The 16,296-nt window shown below is 36.1% G+C and overlaps 1 long non-coding RNA gene across 1 annotated transcript in view; it reads right to left on the minus strand.

Annotated features, from left to right (window-relative positions):
- Window positions 1-239: 239 nt before the first annotated feature.
- LOC140685659 (uncharacterized) overlaps window positions 240-16,296 on the minus strand; it is a 197,251-nt gene continuing 181,194 nt past the window's right edge. Inside the window, exon 3 of the long non-coding RNA XR_012058920.1 lies at window positions 240-309. This is a non-coding gene — a long non-coding RNA (uncharacterized lncRNA). The remainder of the gene's footprint in view (window positions 310-16,296) is intronic.

Consider the following 16,296-nt stretch of genomic DNA (forward strand, 5'->3'; position numbering starts at 1 on the left):
TTTCTTTCCACTTACAGAAGTTGAATTGTAAGAGCTATCTCTTTACCATTAATCACCAGGTCTAGTGTGAAGCCAGCCAACTTCAGAGAGTTAGTTAAAAGAAGTAACTAATGATTCAGCTCCCTCCTTATCTCACTCTCTCTTCAGGTTTGATCTCACCAGACACTCAGGCTGCACTTACCCACTCTCACAAGAGCTCTTCCAGGGTACTGCAGTATCCAGGGAGTTCTGTGTTTAGGGGCCTGTCCTGTAGTACCGTCCAAACGACTGATGGGGAACTTCACTGCCCAGTCGGGGGCACGAGTGGAGCTGAAGGCAGAAGATCAGATATATTAGGTCTGGAGAAACGTCCGAGTTGATGGTGGTGGTTTAGGCATGACCTCGAATCCCTGGGATGTCTCCATCATTTTAGTTTAACAATTTAACCCTTATTATATAGAGAATCTTTTTTGAAGTTAGTTCTGAAAATCTGCTTTTGGTCTCCGCTCACTGACTCCTGCAAGGACTTATTTTAGAAATAAGCTTTCAAGGTTATTCCTATTGTCCCAGCTTCAGTGATCAAAACATTCAAGGCTGCATTTTTATTCTACTTCTTTGTAGTTATTTGATCATGTGTCTTTCTGAGTCTTAGGTTATACTAAGCAATTATTAGTTACTTTCAAGCCACAGATTCACTGCATAACCCCTGAGTATAACCAAGTATTATTACTCTCTCAGTGATATTCCTATGGAGCTGGTTGTTCATATCACACGTATCTCCAATGACATCCACTCTCCTCTACAAACATGGGGCTCCCACCACTCCCCTCTACCATGGTTGCAGGCTTCCAGGAGGCCCTTTGTCAGCATCCAGTTGGATATGTCTTAAGTCATGAAGTCAATAGGGAAAAATAAAGGTTGGAAATACACCCACGTAATGCTAGTGAATTTGTTTAACTATTTAAGGCTGTATCACAAAGTACAAGTGTGTTGCAGTATGTTTTGTAAAGTAGCGTTTATAATCCATTGAGCTTTCAAAATAACTCTTTCCTGTTAAGCCTGCATTGAGAAGCAGGGTAAATTTGCTAGAGTACTTTTTTGTGTGATAATTACAGGACTTGCAGATTAGCATGAATGAGTTGGCAAGGTTCTGTAGCTAATAAAAATTGTAACATTCAACTGCGTCAGGGTTCCTTATGAGGAAAACATTAACCATTCCTGATATGCCAGTTTTGAGTTCAAGCTGGCACATTAATAAATTCTTAGGGAAAGGTATCTTTCAAATGACATATGGTCCAACATTCCCTGTAATAAAAGACACAGTTCTGCTATTCAGAGATTTGAAGCTAACAGTAGATGAAATAATAAAAGATAAAGTGCATGAATTAGAAGATATTTAATAAATGTTTTTTCAGGCAATAATTATTTTGCCAGTCAGGCTATACAACTCTTTATTAGAACCATATGTGAAATATTGAAGTACTGTACTGAACTCTAAGAGCATATTACCATTTATTAAGTGAATATTTGTGAAATACCTACTATGTGCCAGGCACCATTCTAGGAGCAGGAGATGAAAATCCCAACAGACAGTCCTGTCTGAACACATTGCTCAGAGAGCCCATGACTAGAATCACTTAAGCTACTTCAGACTGGTTGAAACTGTCATTCAAACTGCATGTGGTTGACTTCAAGGATTGCAAAGAGTAAGTCCTCTGGTCTAACATTTAGAAGCTCCTGGCCACCAGTGGCTCTACTGACCACTTCTCAGCTGACTTGGGAGTCCAAGTTCCAACCAATTATATAGTTATATCATCTACTCAAGTGTTCTAAGGCATCTGCCTTTAACTTTGGCAAGCTCACTCATAACCCCAAAGTGGGAGGAGATAGATCTTGTCTGTGTTTAGCAAAAACAAACAAAACAACAACAACAACAACAACACAAAAACTTTCCCAACTGGAAGGGAAGAAAAGAAATTTTTACTAGGTTTTCCATTAACCACTAACTTCATGACCCTTTTTTTAAAGAATAGTTTTAGATTCATGGAAGAATTGAGAAGGTAGTACAGAGTTTCCATATTACATCCCCACCCAACCTCCAGGTTTCCCCTATTATTGACATCTTACATTAGCATGGTACGTGTTACAATTAATGAACCAATATTGGTACATTATTAATATCTAAAGCCTGTATTTATTTAGATAGCCTTAATTTTTACCTAATGTCCTTTTCCGGTTCTAGGAAACCACATAATATTTTAGTTGTCATGTCTCCTTAGGCGCTTTTTGGCTATAACAGTTTCTCAGACTTTCTTTGTTTTTGATGACCTTAACAGTTTTGAGAAGAGCTAGTCAGGTATATTGTAGAATGTTCCTCTATTAAAAGTTGTTTGATGTCTTTCTTATCCTTATTTTGGGGGTTATGGGATGTTGAAAAGAAGTTCGCTGGGTATAGTGCCATTTTCATCACATCATATCCACAGTACTATCAACATGATCTGTGATGTTGCCCTTGATTACCTGGCTGAGGTAATCTGTCGTAATCTGAGGTGTCTGTCGGGCTTCTCCACTGGAAAGTTACTCTTTTCTCCTTTCTCCCTTTCCCATACTGACCTCTTTGGGAGGAAGTCACTGTGGGAAGCTCACACTTGGGAAGCTCACATCTACATAAATTATTTGGAATTCTGCACATGAGAACGAGAGGTTTGTCTCTTCTTCCCTATTTATTATTCAATAATTTATATTAGTATAAACTTGTGGATATTTATATTTTTGGTTATAATCCAATACTACAGTAATTTATTACTTAGTTGCTTGAACTGTCCCGATTTTGGCTACTGGGAGCTCTTTAGTTGACTCCTATGATCCTTTGACATTCCTCATCAATATGGTGCTTTATTTTGTTTTGATTTTGAGCACTTCATGATTCCTTTTCAGTCTAAGAAACAATCTTTAATAGTCAATCTCTAATATTGAGATTCAGGCAGTAGGAAAGATATTTATTCAGATATTTGGTTCTAGCTTCTCAAATTCTGTGATGAAGTTACCCATTATTTTAGGCTCATTTGAAGATAGAAACTGTAGAGGGAACATACCTCAACATAATAAAGGCCATGTAGGACAAACCTACAGTTAATATCATACTCAACAGAGAAAAGCTGAAAGCATTTCCTCTAAGATCAGGAGCAAGATAAGGATGCCCACTCTGTCCACTTTTATTCAACATAGTTTTGGAAATCCTAGCCACAGCAATCAGAGAAGAGAAAGAACTAAAAGGAATGCAAATGAAAAGAAATAAAACTGTCACTGTTTGCAGATGATATGATACTATACGTAGAAAATCCTAAAGACACTACCAGAAAACTGCTAGAGTTCATCAATGAATTTGGCAAAGTTGCTGTATACAAAATTAACATACAGAAATCTGTTGCATTTCTATACACTAACAACGAAGTATCAGAAAGATAAATTTAGGAAAAAATCTAATTTACCATCACATCAAAAAGAATAAAATACCTAAGAATAAACCTACCTAAGGAGGCAAAAGACTTGTACTCTGAAAACTAGAAGATGCTGATGAAATTGAAGATGACACAGATGGAAAGATATACCGTGTTCTTGAATTGAAAGAATCAATATTATTAAAATGACCATACCACCCAAGGCAACACTCTTTGACATAAATCACAGCAATATATTTTTTCAGATCAGTCTCCTAGAGTATTGGAAATAAAAAAAAAAATAAACAAATGGGACCTAATTAAACTTAAAGTCTTTTGCACAGCAAAGGAAACCATAAACAAATGAAAAGACAAACTATGGACTGGGAGAAAATATTTGCAAATGATGCTATCAATGACGGATTAATTTCCAAAATATACAAACAGCTCATATAGCTTAATACCAAAAAAAGCAAACAACCCAATCAAAAAATGGGCAGGAGACCTAAATAGACATTTCTCCAAAGATGTACAGTTGGCCAACAGGCACATAGAAAGATGCTCCATATCGCTAATTATTGGAGAAATGCAAGTCAAAACTACAATGAGGTCTCTCCTTACACTGGTCAGAATGGCCATCATTAAAAAATCCACAAACAATAAATGTTAGAGAGAGTGTGGAGAAAAGGGAACCCTCCTCCACTGTTGGTGGGGATGCAAATTTGTGCAGTCATTATGGAGAACAATATGGAAGTTCCTTAGAAAACTAAAAATAGATTTATCATATGATCCAGCAGTCCCACTCCTGGGCATATATCCAGACAAAACTCTAATTCAAAAAGATGCACCCCAGTGTTCATAGCAGCACTATTTACAATAGCCAAGACATGGAAGCAACTTAAATGTTCATCAGCAGTTGAATGGATAAAGATGTGGTGTATACACACACACACACACACGTATTTTTACACATACACATATGTATGTATATATGTGTGTGTGTGTGTGTGTGTGTGTGTATATATATATATATATATATATATATATATGTATATAAAGGAATATTACTCAGCCATTAAAAAGAATAAAATAATGCCACTTGCAACAACATGGATGGACCGAGAGATTATCATATTAGGTGAAGTAAGTTAGAGAAAGACAAATATCATATGATATCACTTATATGGGAAATCTAAAAAAGTGATACAAATGAATTTACTTACAAAACAGAAATAGCCTCACAGCTATAGAAAACAAACTTATGGTTACCACAGGGGAAAGCTGGGTCGGGGGAGGGGAGGGATAAATTAGGAGTTTGGGATTAACATATACACACTACTATATATGAAATAGATAAACAACAAGGACCTACTGTACAGCACAGGGAACTATATTCACTATCTTGTAATAACCTATAATGGAAAAGAATCTAAAAAAGAACACATAACTATGTATAACTGAATCACTTTGCTGTACACCTGAAACTAACACAACATTTTAAACTAACTAAACTTCAATTGAAAAAATGGTTAATTAAAAAAAACAAAGATATAAACTGTGCTGTTCACCTCCCACTCCTGCCCCTGCCTGGGCACAGAAAGAGAGTTAATCGTAGCCTTCCACTCATAGTACATTAGCATCACTGGTGTACGCAGGTTTTCACTCTTATTATTCTACTTATTTCTTCTATCTCCTTTCCCATTTTTCCTTCCCTCTCCCAACCCCAGGAAACTATTCTCATATACTTAATGCGTATTAATTTGGTTGTGCATACTCTTTCTTGCAAATGTATATTGTTTCGTGCTCAAGTATTCTTAACTTAAGCAAATGGTATCATATTATATGTTTTATTCTTTTTTTACTCATCTATATTTTTAATGTGGCTATGTGTGCATCTGTACCTTGCTTCTAACCCCTCGTTGGTACTCTGTATTTCTTCTATTCCCTCTCCCAGATTGCCTCTAACTGCCCATAACCACAAAAACAAAACAAAACAAAACAAAAAAATCCTCCAACAAACATCCTTGTACATATCCTTGAATGGATTTGTGTGAGAATTTCTTTGAGATGTGTCCACTCAGAAGCAGAACTGCTGGATCCTAGAATATCTACATACTTAATTTAACTAAGTAGAGCCAGATTGTGCTTCCAAATTATCCTGGCCTACATTCTAATCACAACATAGCCTCACCAACATATTGCATTAGCTAGCTAATATTTTCCAGGCTAATAATTATAAAGTACCATTGTGTTGTTGTTTTAATTTTAATTTATCTAACTATTAGTTACTTTGAGCAGCTCTTCACATGTACCTTGGCCTTTGAGTTTGCTCACTTATAAATTGTCTGTTTGTAACCTTTGCCCATTTTCCCTTTGAGTTTGCTGGCATTTTCTTGTTGAACCGCAAGAGTCCCTTGAATTTTCTAGACACTAATCTCTTCATAGTTTTAGATAATACAAATATCTTCTCCATTCTGTCATCTCCTTATTGTGTTCTTCCTTAAAAAGAAATTCTTAATTTTGATCTAATCAAATACATCACTATTTACTTTTTGAAATCCTGTTTTAAAGTCCTTACCAGGCCACTCTCCTTTCTGAGACAGACTGCATTCTGTATATGGAATGTGTATCTCTCTAAATAAACTTGCTTTCGCTTTACTATGGCTCGCTCTTGAATTCTTTCCTGTGCAAGACAAGAACCTACTCCTTGGTAATACCTTCTATCTGCTAGATTGGATGCTGCCTGATTTGAATCAATTTTTGCTTAAATAAACCCTTAAAAAAAGTCCTTACCTAATTATTATTATCTCTGATAGGTGCATTGATAGTATCATGGACACATACAGAAATGTGTCCATATTTTTAAGAGTACACTGTGGACTATATAAGACAAAATGATATAAAATCTTGGATTTGTTTTAAGACACTTTGACAAAGTGAAAAAAAACTAATGAAAAAAGGGATAGAAGAAGCAAACATGACAAAATCTTATTAATTTTAAAATCTGGGTGATGGCTATATGGAAGCTCATTGTTCTATTTTCTCCACTTTGGACATACTTGAAATTTTTCAATACAGAAAAATGAAAAACAAGCTCTTTCCTTCCCCTAGGTTACAAATAGTTTTCTACACTTTCTTTTATTAGTTTAAAAATTTTAACTTTCATGTTTAGGTCTTTAATCCATTTGTGGTTTTTGGCAGGTATCCACTTATAATTTTTCTTATATAATGAGTAAGTTTTCCCCAAACTATCTACTGAATTATCTTCTTTTCATTGTTTTGTGGCACCACAGAATTAATAATAATTATCACATATACATTGATGTATCTCTGTCCATTCTATTCTTTTCCATTCATTGATTTATTCTTGTGCCAATACTACCCTGTTTTTATTACTTTTAGTATATGTGGCTTTTTAGTGTAACTTAATATCCCTTTAAGGTTATTTTAAAAAATTAAGTTAGCTATTTATATGTCTTTTCTATATGAACTTTAAATATGTTTATCAAGTTCTTTTTAAAATGTTAATATTTTGATTAAGGTTGTACTGAATTTATAGATACAATTTGAAAGAATTGACAGGTTTATAATTATTTCATATCTATTTTCCTATCATACTGACTTAATAAAGAAATGATCCTGTATCTCTTCTATCAAAATCTGGCCAATCCACGTTGTCTACTAATCAGCTAGAATTTAATTGAATAGTAGTAAAAGTGGATATAACTGGCCAAAATACTAAGTGGGTGGCAAAGAAACCAGAAGCCAAAGTTAGGAAAAGATTTTCATTGCACTCATAATTATTCTTGGTCCTCTGCTAGATTCTATACCCAAAAAAGACATAAGTTTATCATTACATCATTTGGGGGGGTTACATTTAAACAGACAACATTGAGTGCATAAAAGGACAGGTTTTAGGACAGGAAGAAGTCAGCTAAGCAGAGAATGGACTAATGTGTTTCTAGCATACAAAAGCACAGAGTAAATGCATATTAGGGGACAAATGAGAGCGTGGGAAAAGAGAGGCGAGATAGCAGGGCAGAGAAAGTGTTAGAAGATACCAAGATTTATTGTTGCCTGAAAAAAGTAAGCTAAAATGTGTATAAAATGACTGTGATTTGTGTGAAAAAGGAAAAAATGTGCATCTATATATTTTTTCTTATATATACATAGAATCTCTGGGAGAATACAAAAATAGCATTGGTTGTTTGCAGGAACGGAAATAGGTTAGCTAGAATGAGAACAGAGGGGAGAAAGACTTCTTACTGTATATATTTTTATATATTTTTTAAATTGAATAATGTAAATTATCTATTTTTAAAAATTTTAAAATTAAACTTAAAAAGTTCATGGGTCAGATAATAAAATTTCCTGAATGTTTATGGCATGGCAGGCATGCATGCATACACACTTGTATAATACATCAAAAGAGTTTTGTATCACAATGCCACTAATTCAACTCTATATTAATTAAAAAGGAAAAAAAGAAAGGAAGACACCATAGCAGAAGTTCCAAGTCTGTCATCAAGACCTAAGAGCCACATAGAACACCCACCAATGTGAAAAGAGCAGAACCAGCAACCAAATACCCAAGAGGTAGGTCTATGTCACCCTTGATGTCCTGGAGTAATCTTTAGAGTAGAGACTAAAAGATATTCAACTGTGAGTACAATCTCAGTTAACTATTTTATACCACCTGCCATGAGGATGTTGGAAAAGCAACTTGGTCAGCTGCTTCCTTCTCCCAGCCAGCTGAAATCTATGTACTAAGTTTAATGATGGAGTATTGATCTCTCTAGTATAAGAACTGATAATCACTCAGCTATCCCAGCAACTTCATTGCCAACCATTAAAAGGTTGCAGACAATTCACTGTAAACAACAGAAGAGAGCTTTCTGTACCTCGCAGGTTAAGAGCTAACGGTAAGACTCAATAGTCAAAATCTTACATTTTACAGGTTATTATTTCTGAGTGATAGATAATCCCTAACTTCGTTTATGTATCTGAGTTTTACCCTTGCTACCACCAGCACTGGTAAATTTACATCATCTTGACAATTACCTGGGATACATTCATTGATAGCATGTCCATTATACATAGTTGTATACATCTATGTTAAAATTCCTCTAAATTAAATTTTGCATATTGCTTTTTAAAATTCCTTATTTTTCCCCAGCACATACATTCTGATTTCTTAAAGTTTAACCTTAACAGATTCTCTTCTTGCTCTTTTTTGAAATGTTTAATTATGTTCTATGTTATGGTTCTACTTTGAATTTTTCACATAAAATATTTTCTCTGAAAACTATCATTTAACAGTTATGTTACGTTCCTTACTGCTACAGTTGAAAATTTTATGCCTTATTTTTAAGCACTCTTTATTATAACTTACTTGGAATCATATATATAAACAAAGATTTGGAATGGGATCAGGTTCACACAAATTTTTTAGGTTGTCCAAATCCAGAAACTCATTTTCTACCAAAATATTGGAGAAGTCAACTTAATTTAAAGCTTTATTAATGAGAGCAAGTATAAATTCTATTAAAAATCCAAAATGCTACTGCAGTTAATTACACGGACAATGTAGCCAGACTGCTTGGGGTCAAATCCCAGGGCTACCACTTAATAGCTGTGTAACCATGAATAAGAGATTAAACTTCTCTGTGCCTCAGTTTTCTTATCTGCAGAGTTGGGCTAGTAATGGTACCTACCCCATAAGTTTGTTAAGAAGATTATGAGTAAATATGTATGAAGTACTTAGAACAGCATTGATGTAGTAAGTTTATTATTTCTATCCGAACAAGTAATTTGTGGATCTACTTTGTTTTCTTTTTTACTTTCCTTTTTTAATATAATTTTTTAAACTTTCTTTCAAATAGTTTTCCTTTTTTAGAACAGCTCTAGACACTCATCATCAAAATATATTATTCAGTGTTTGTGCTGGTGTACCTCAATTTCCCACAGAAAAAGTTAGCCATGACTTTATCAAAGCTCAAGCTCAGTTTTGATAGGTAACACAGGTCATTTATTTTCTCATTCTATTTTGTTTTCTGAATACTTTCTTCTCATCCTCAACTAGATGCCACTTAAGGTGATAATCAAGTTGAGAAGCAAGTTAGGGAAAAGCCAATCTGACTTTCAGAGCCCTGTGAGTGCTTATGAGCAAAATGAAGAAAGATTCAGACATATCTAGTGAATGCCCCAGGAGGATGAAAAGGACAACAACTTCAACCAATAAAGCACAGTTACTACAGAAGCTTTTCCACATCACAACACACCCTGACCTTATTCTGAGAGCTTTTCGCTACTTAATTCTTTGATGGACGTCTTATGCACTAGAGGGGACAAGAGCAAGGACAGAATAAGCCATAGTTTCAGAGAGAATAAGGTACAAAGATTCAGAGGAAAAAGATGAGGAGAATTTTTTTATTTTAAAAGAACAAGTTTTGACAAAGAAGTAATGGGAACAGGAATGGAGAAGGGAAATGCCATAAGAAACTGCATATCCAGGGAGAAATGTGGGAATAAATACAGTGCTTAGTAGACGCAATAAGCACAGTTCTACTCTGAAAGGAGAAGTCAAAGGAAAAAAAATCAGAGAATATGTGGGAAAATAAAAAGCACCTGAAAGGATGAACCTGAAAAGAAGAAAAGAGCTTAAATTCACATCAGTGTTTGAGAGAGTGAGGAAAGATTTTCTTCCTTTTCAAGATTCCCATGCCCTCTGAAAAGAGTCACTAAGATGCAGCAGTCTTTGTGGCATTCACATCTCCAACCCCATTACCCCTCTTTTGACATTTATTTTCATTCAAATAGGTTGAAGATCACTCTTACTAGCAACTTGCCAATTCATATTTCAAAAGTCTGTAAGAGACGATGCCCTTGGAATTGCGTCTTAGGGGCTGGCCATTGGATCACACAGCTCTAGGCTCTCCCTGCACAGCCACAGCAGCAGGGGGCAGGGTGAAAGCCAGCTCAGCAGGTTAGAGTTTAAGGGCTCAGGTTACTTCCTCATGCGACCCAGTTGGCTTTGCTTTCTTTGTGGTGCAAACCGAATCTCCAGGCCCAGCCACCTGCCCCAAAGCTGCCAATGGCCAAAGGGTGTCAGCTTCTTACATAGCCTGAGGATCTATGCACAATTTAGCCCAGAGAGCTTCATGGCTTGCCGCAGGGAGGATCAGAATTAGAACGTGGTGTCCTAGCTCAAAATGCACTTTTACTATGGAGGCGAGATTTGTGGAGTCTAAGAATTGCCATGTGAGGCTTTAATAAAGAGCCTTCATTTCCTGGGAGACTATTTGGGCAACTTTACCCCCTTCCTTCTTTACTGCCTCTATTAGATTGATAATGTTTAATGTTGTGCTTCCCCCCTACCCCATCCCAGTCCTCTCTGTCTTCCCCTTACCCTATTCTGGTTTGGAAGCTATGATGTTTCATTTCTTTTAGTGGTTTCCATTATTTTTTTTTAAATGGGATTTCTCAAACACATGCAAATAGAGTGAACAGTATAAATTTTCCTGTGTATACATTGCCTAGCTTCTTCAGGTATAAATAAATAGCCAATTTTGTTCTACCTCTGATTATTTTGAAGAAATCCTAGACAGTACATCATTTTACCTACACATATGTCACTATGTATCTCTAAAAACTAAAGACTCTTCTAAATATATATATATAATTACAATACTATTATCACACCTAAAAACATTAAAAATAATCCCTTAATATTATCAAATATCCAGTTAGTGTTCACATTTCCCCCATTGTCTTCACATATCTTATAATTATTTTCTTTTTCTTTTTTTTTTTACAGTTTCTTTGGGTCGGTATCTAAATAAGGTCCATACATTGCAATTGTTTGTAAAGTATTTTATCTCTCTACCCCATCCCTCAGTTTCCCTTCCTTCCCTCACTCTATTTTACCTTGTAATTTGTTTTTTAAGTGAAGAAAATTTTTTCTACCTACTGAGTTTCCCACAGTCTAGTTTTTGCTGATTGCATCTTTGTAATGTTTTTTTAAGAAAATATGTTCCACTGTCTCTTATGTTTCCTGCGAAATTGTGGTTAGATCTAAAGGCTTGAGTAGAGTCAAGGCTGTATGTGTGTGTGGTGTTGCTGGCAAGATGACTTCATAGATGGTGCTGCACACGTCTATCAGGAGACACATAATGTCTGATTGTCTCATGACATCAGCCATTGATGGTCATTGCTTAGAATCGGTAGTTGATTAGGGATTACAAATGACCATCTTTTTTTTTTTTTTTGGCCTCTTTGTTTATTAGCTGGAAAGTTTTTGTAGAAAAGAACATCTCCCCATCAAACATTTAGTTATACTGAAATGCAGATCTTATGGAAAGGACAGGATAAGTTCTTAATTCTGTCTCTGTATTCGCCTGATTATACATTAGCCAATGTATAATCCTCCAGGATTATACAATGTATAATTCCCAGCATCCTCCAAAGGTGATCAGTAAGATTGGGCATCTGTATTTTGGGGGGAGAAGGGAGGAATCTCATTATGAACTAAAGGATTTAAACACAAATTGTAAGTATTTATTTTAATGGCGTGAGTTAAGCCAATAATTTTGGAGTAGTTTGTTACATGGCAGTAGGTAACTACAACTGTCTCCTTTCATTTAAAGAGAAAAATTTGTGAATAGAAGTGTTAACTGAAGCATTTTTCATTGTCCCTTCTGTTGCATCCATGAGCTGGCATTTCATCCTTGATGGGTAGGTGGCATTGCCATTAGTTATAGAAACTGTTCCCCATTTTGTGCCCATCCACATGTAGCAGGTGGCCTGATCAGTCCTATTCTCTTCATGTCTTTTCTGGCATTATTGCCTCATGGCAATCATGCACTACATTTGCCTCTTGGGAGTCAGCCACTTGCCCATGGACAGGTTAGCTGGTTTCTGCCAGTGCCTCTAATTCATTGGTGACCCATTTATTTCAAATCCAGTGTCCAGGAGGTTCTTTTTCTAGAGACAGAACTTAAAGCAAAATTGATCAGTCTTTTTCCCTCACACAGAAGTCTTGTCTATTTGGTAGATGGATAATTTTGTTATTACTAGAACTGTTTTCCTGTTGAAATCATGATGATTTGTTTGGAATCTCATTTGAGTATGAGGCACTTACATACAGCTTTCTTAATAATCAGTCCCTGTCTTTGAGCCTATGGACTGATGGTGAGCCTAAATGGATTAACATTTTTACAGTAACAATTTAAGGGTTCTATCTAGAGACTTCTTCAGTCTCCAAATCTCCAAAATTCAGCAATTAAGACATGACCAGGTTTGTTCACTAGCTGTATGAATCTTACCCACCAGCTTTCAAGTTTAGCTGATTCTTTCCTAAAAAGTACTTTAAAGGCATCATCTCATGTAACTCTCACATGAAATAGGAATTCTAGTTGCAAATGACAACACACTGGCACCTTTTAGGGCACCCGCAAACAGCAAAGCTGTAAATGTTAAATCAAACTGTGTCGGGTTTGCTCCACACATGTTGATTATTCTCTGGACACTCCAATGGTTTTGGTATGTAGAAGTTTCCCAGAGGTTGTGGGGGGGAGCTAATGCCAGGCACTGCAAATGGGGGAGAGGAGCAGAAGAAAGAAGCCAAAGAAGAAAGAAGCCAAAGAAGAAACAAAGATCCTTGACGTAATAAGACTTATCTATAAATCAGAGTATCTATAACTTAGGCCAGAGGGAAATATAGTAGATTTATATTCTTTCTTGCTATGTGTTTTATTGCAATACCATAAGATTGTAGCAACAAAGGAAGAACAATAAGAAAAATACTGAAAGACAACAACAACAAGAATATTCCGACTGGCTGCTCACCCACCTCACGGTGATATTTCCTTTGGTCAAGTTGCTAATGTTATGATTGGAAGGGAGGGTGACTGGGGGAATGGGGGCAGTGAGTATAGTCAGGGATAGTTCTTGGAAATCCTCAATCAAGTTCAATAGCATCTTGCTAAACCTCAAGCCTGGTAATTTATACACACTCTTGTACAAAAACACAGACACACTCTTCTGCTTTGGTTCTTTTGCAAAGAGAGGGCAGGTTAGCTGATGAGAAAGCTTGCATTACAAAGACTTCATTACTTTTACAAAATATGCACCCAAGGACATTTACTAGTGTACTGAGAGCTATTATCATAAATAATTAAAACTGAACTCTTCTTCTCTAAATAAATGTATAAAGTACATTGGGTGATTCCGAGCACTAAGCCTTCTCAACATACTGCTTTGTAGCCTTACAAAGCAAGAACCCACTCAGGCCATTAAATTCACATTCCTGGTTTTTCCAGAGAGATTTTATAAAGCAAATTCAGATGGGGCACAAAAACTTAGGAGGTTAAACTCCTGCTTTCTAGTTGGCCTTTTTCCCCCTGCAGTAATTATTTTCAAGAAAGTGAAAATGATAATAGAAATCTTTGCAGAAAGGACCCTTACACCAGTACTTTACACAAATACTTTGACACACAGTTCAAAAAGCCTGGGTGTCAAGCACCATGACATTTCTCAAGCATCATGACATTTCTTAAGCATCACTGCCATCGTGGTAGCCACTGTGATTTGTGTTGAGGAATTTCCTTCTGTAGTCTTCCCGATTCAAAGAATATAAAATGGAATCATCATAATATGACCAAAAGGATTTCCCATGTCCATTAACCTAACATATACTTCATCTATTGCTCAAAACACTGAATTGGGTATCTAACTACTGCTTGGCTTGCTTCTGTGTTAGCCCTGGAGGAGACTGAGGTAGCCTTGAGAGTGACAAGCTATTTTAGGGTCGATTTCTTTCTTTCTTTGTTTCTTTCTTTCATTTTATTTGGGGGTGGGGAGGTAATTAGGTTTATTTATTTTTAGAGGAGGTTCTGGGTGTTGAACCCAGGACCTCATACATATTAAGCATGTACTCTACCACTTGAGCTATACCCTCCCCTAGGGTCAATTTCTATTGTCAGGATTCCCCTTAGTTGGTTGGTTGACTTCCAGGATTATCCTGATTTTAGTCTTCAGAAGAGAAATAGTTTTCTGGGATTCTGAAGTATCCCGGAAACCTTGAGGTCCTCTAAAGTTAATCTGACCCAGTTCAATTTTTGAAATTGAACTTCCATTCAAAAACATCTAACAGAGACTCTAACCTAGGTTTAGTCATGGGGTTTCTTTAAGCAAAGCTCGATCTCACCTTCCTCCATCCTTAAACTTTAAACTTCCTTCATCTTTAAACTCAACAGAAATCTGCTAAAGAACTCAGGTTCTCTATATTGCTACCTATAGACTGATGAGAACCAGGTGGTCTCCAAATCAAAAGGCTCATGCCAGATTTCAGGAAAACCCATGTCAAATATACATCACTATCATGATAAGTTAAAGTAACAACTAAAGGATAAGCAAAGAATTTGAGAAGATTGATACATAACTTCATTTTAAATATCCTGAAACTTATTATCAGTAATCAGAGAGAGGTATGGCAAAACAAAGTACAAGCTTCGTTTTGCCCAAAACTTTAAACCCATCCTCTGTCAGCTTCTTCATGAAAGTTGAAGTTATCATGGTCTTCTGACTGGCCCGGCTCCCTTTCACTTTAACCATGCCACCCACCTCCAGCTTCAGCAGGATCAGTAGTCTAGGATGTTCAAACACATGGGTTAAGTCCACTCTCTGGTCTTGATCTCTGTTTATTCTTTCTCCTTCCCTACAAATTCTAGAGACATGCATAACCCTGAAGAGGCATCTGTGTTTATTTAATGTGTCAAATTGGCTTGATTAAAATGTCACATTTGACAGATCGGTATTATACCTTATATTAGATCTTCTATCACCCATTCCATCATTGGTTCTATATAAAAACAAGAGAATCATTCAAAGGTTAGTGGCCTGAGGAGGTAAAACCATGAGAGCACATAATTAGAAGCCAAGGCGTAGGCAGAGATGAGATTTTAGAGGCATTAAAAGTCCTTCTCAATCCAAACTACCTTCCTTTTTTGTTCCTACCATAGGCTGTTTCCTCCATCGTGTTGGAAAATGTCATATTACCCTCCTTTTGGGCTAAAAAAAGGTTAGAAAATATGGGGCACCCATGCCATCATTGCCCATTCCTCTCTCAGGTTAGACAGCACTAATCTACCATGATTTTCTGCTTGTTAATCTTAGATTTGCCTTTACAGTACCTCTCAATGCACTAGAGAGAAAGAGCCACTATCAACTATTGATGTTAACCCTCTAGAAGAAACTGCTGTTCTAAGATTAAGACTCTGAAGTCTTAAAAACTAAATGAAGTGTCAGTCACAATGTCATTCTCAGGCATAAAAACTCTAAAGCTGAAATGTTTATATCAGCAGACTGTAAGACCTGCTGAAATGGGAAAATATTTGCTAGAGAAGAAAGAAAGGAAAGGTTGAGGTATAAATTTGGAGCAAATTCTGAAAAAGGGAAGATTAGATTGCAGAATGAGTAATCACTCCCTACACTCTCTGTCTGGTGCAGATGAAGTTTTCATAAAGCAGTAATTTTTCAGTATGAAAACACTAGACTTTCAATCCATTTGTTATCTTATTTTACTCAATCAGAGACTAAGATATGACCTATTTTTATAAATACTTATGATGCAGACAGAAAGAAGAGATCATTTTGCCATTCTCACCTCTCCTGTGAAGTTTATCCTGTTCTACAAATGAGAAAGTGAGGAAATCTGTTGAAGAACAAGTTCAGAAAGCAGAAAAGTGTGACACAAGGTACACAGATAAAGCCTGGTAAAAATAAAATCAAAGAATCTTAGTATATTAATTACAGCAGCAAAAGCTTTTGCTGTCAGGGAACTGGTGGAGGCTAGCTCTTCAAGTTGTTAGAAGTTGGA

This window comes from Vicugna pacos, chromosome 2 (genome assembly GCF_048564905.1).
Source record: "Vicugna pacos chromosome 2, VicPac4, whole genome shotgun sequence".
Lineage (NCBI taxonomy): Eukaryota > Metazoa > Chordata > Mammalia > Artiodactyla > Camelidae > Vicugna > Vicugna pacos.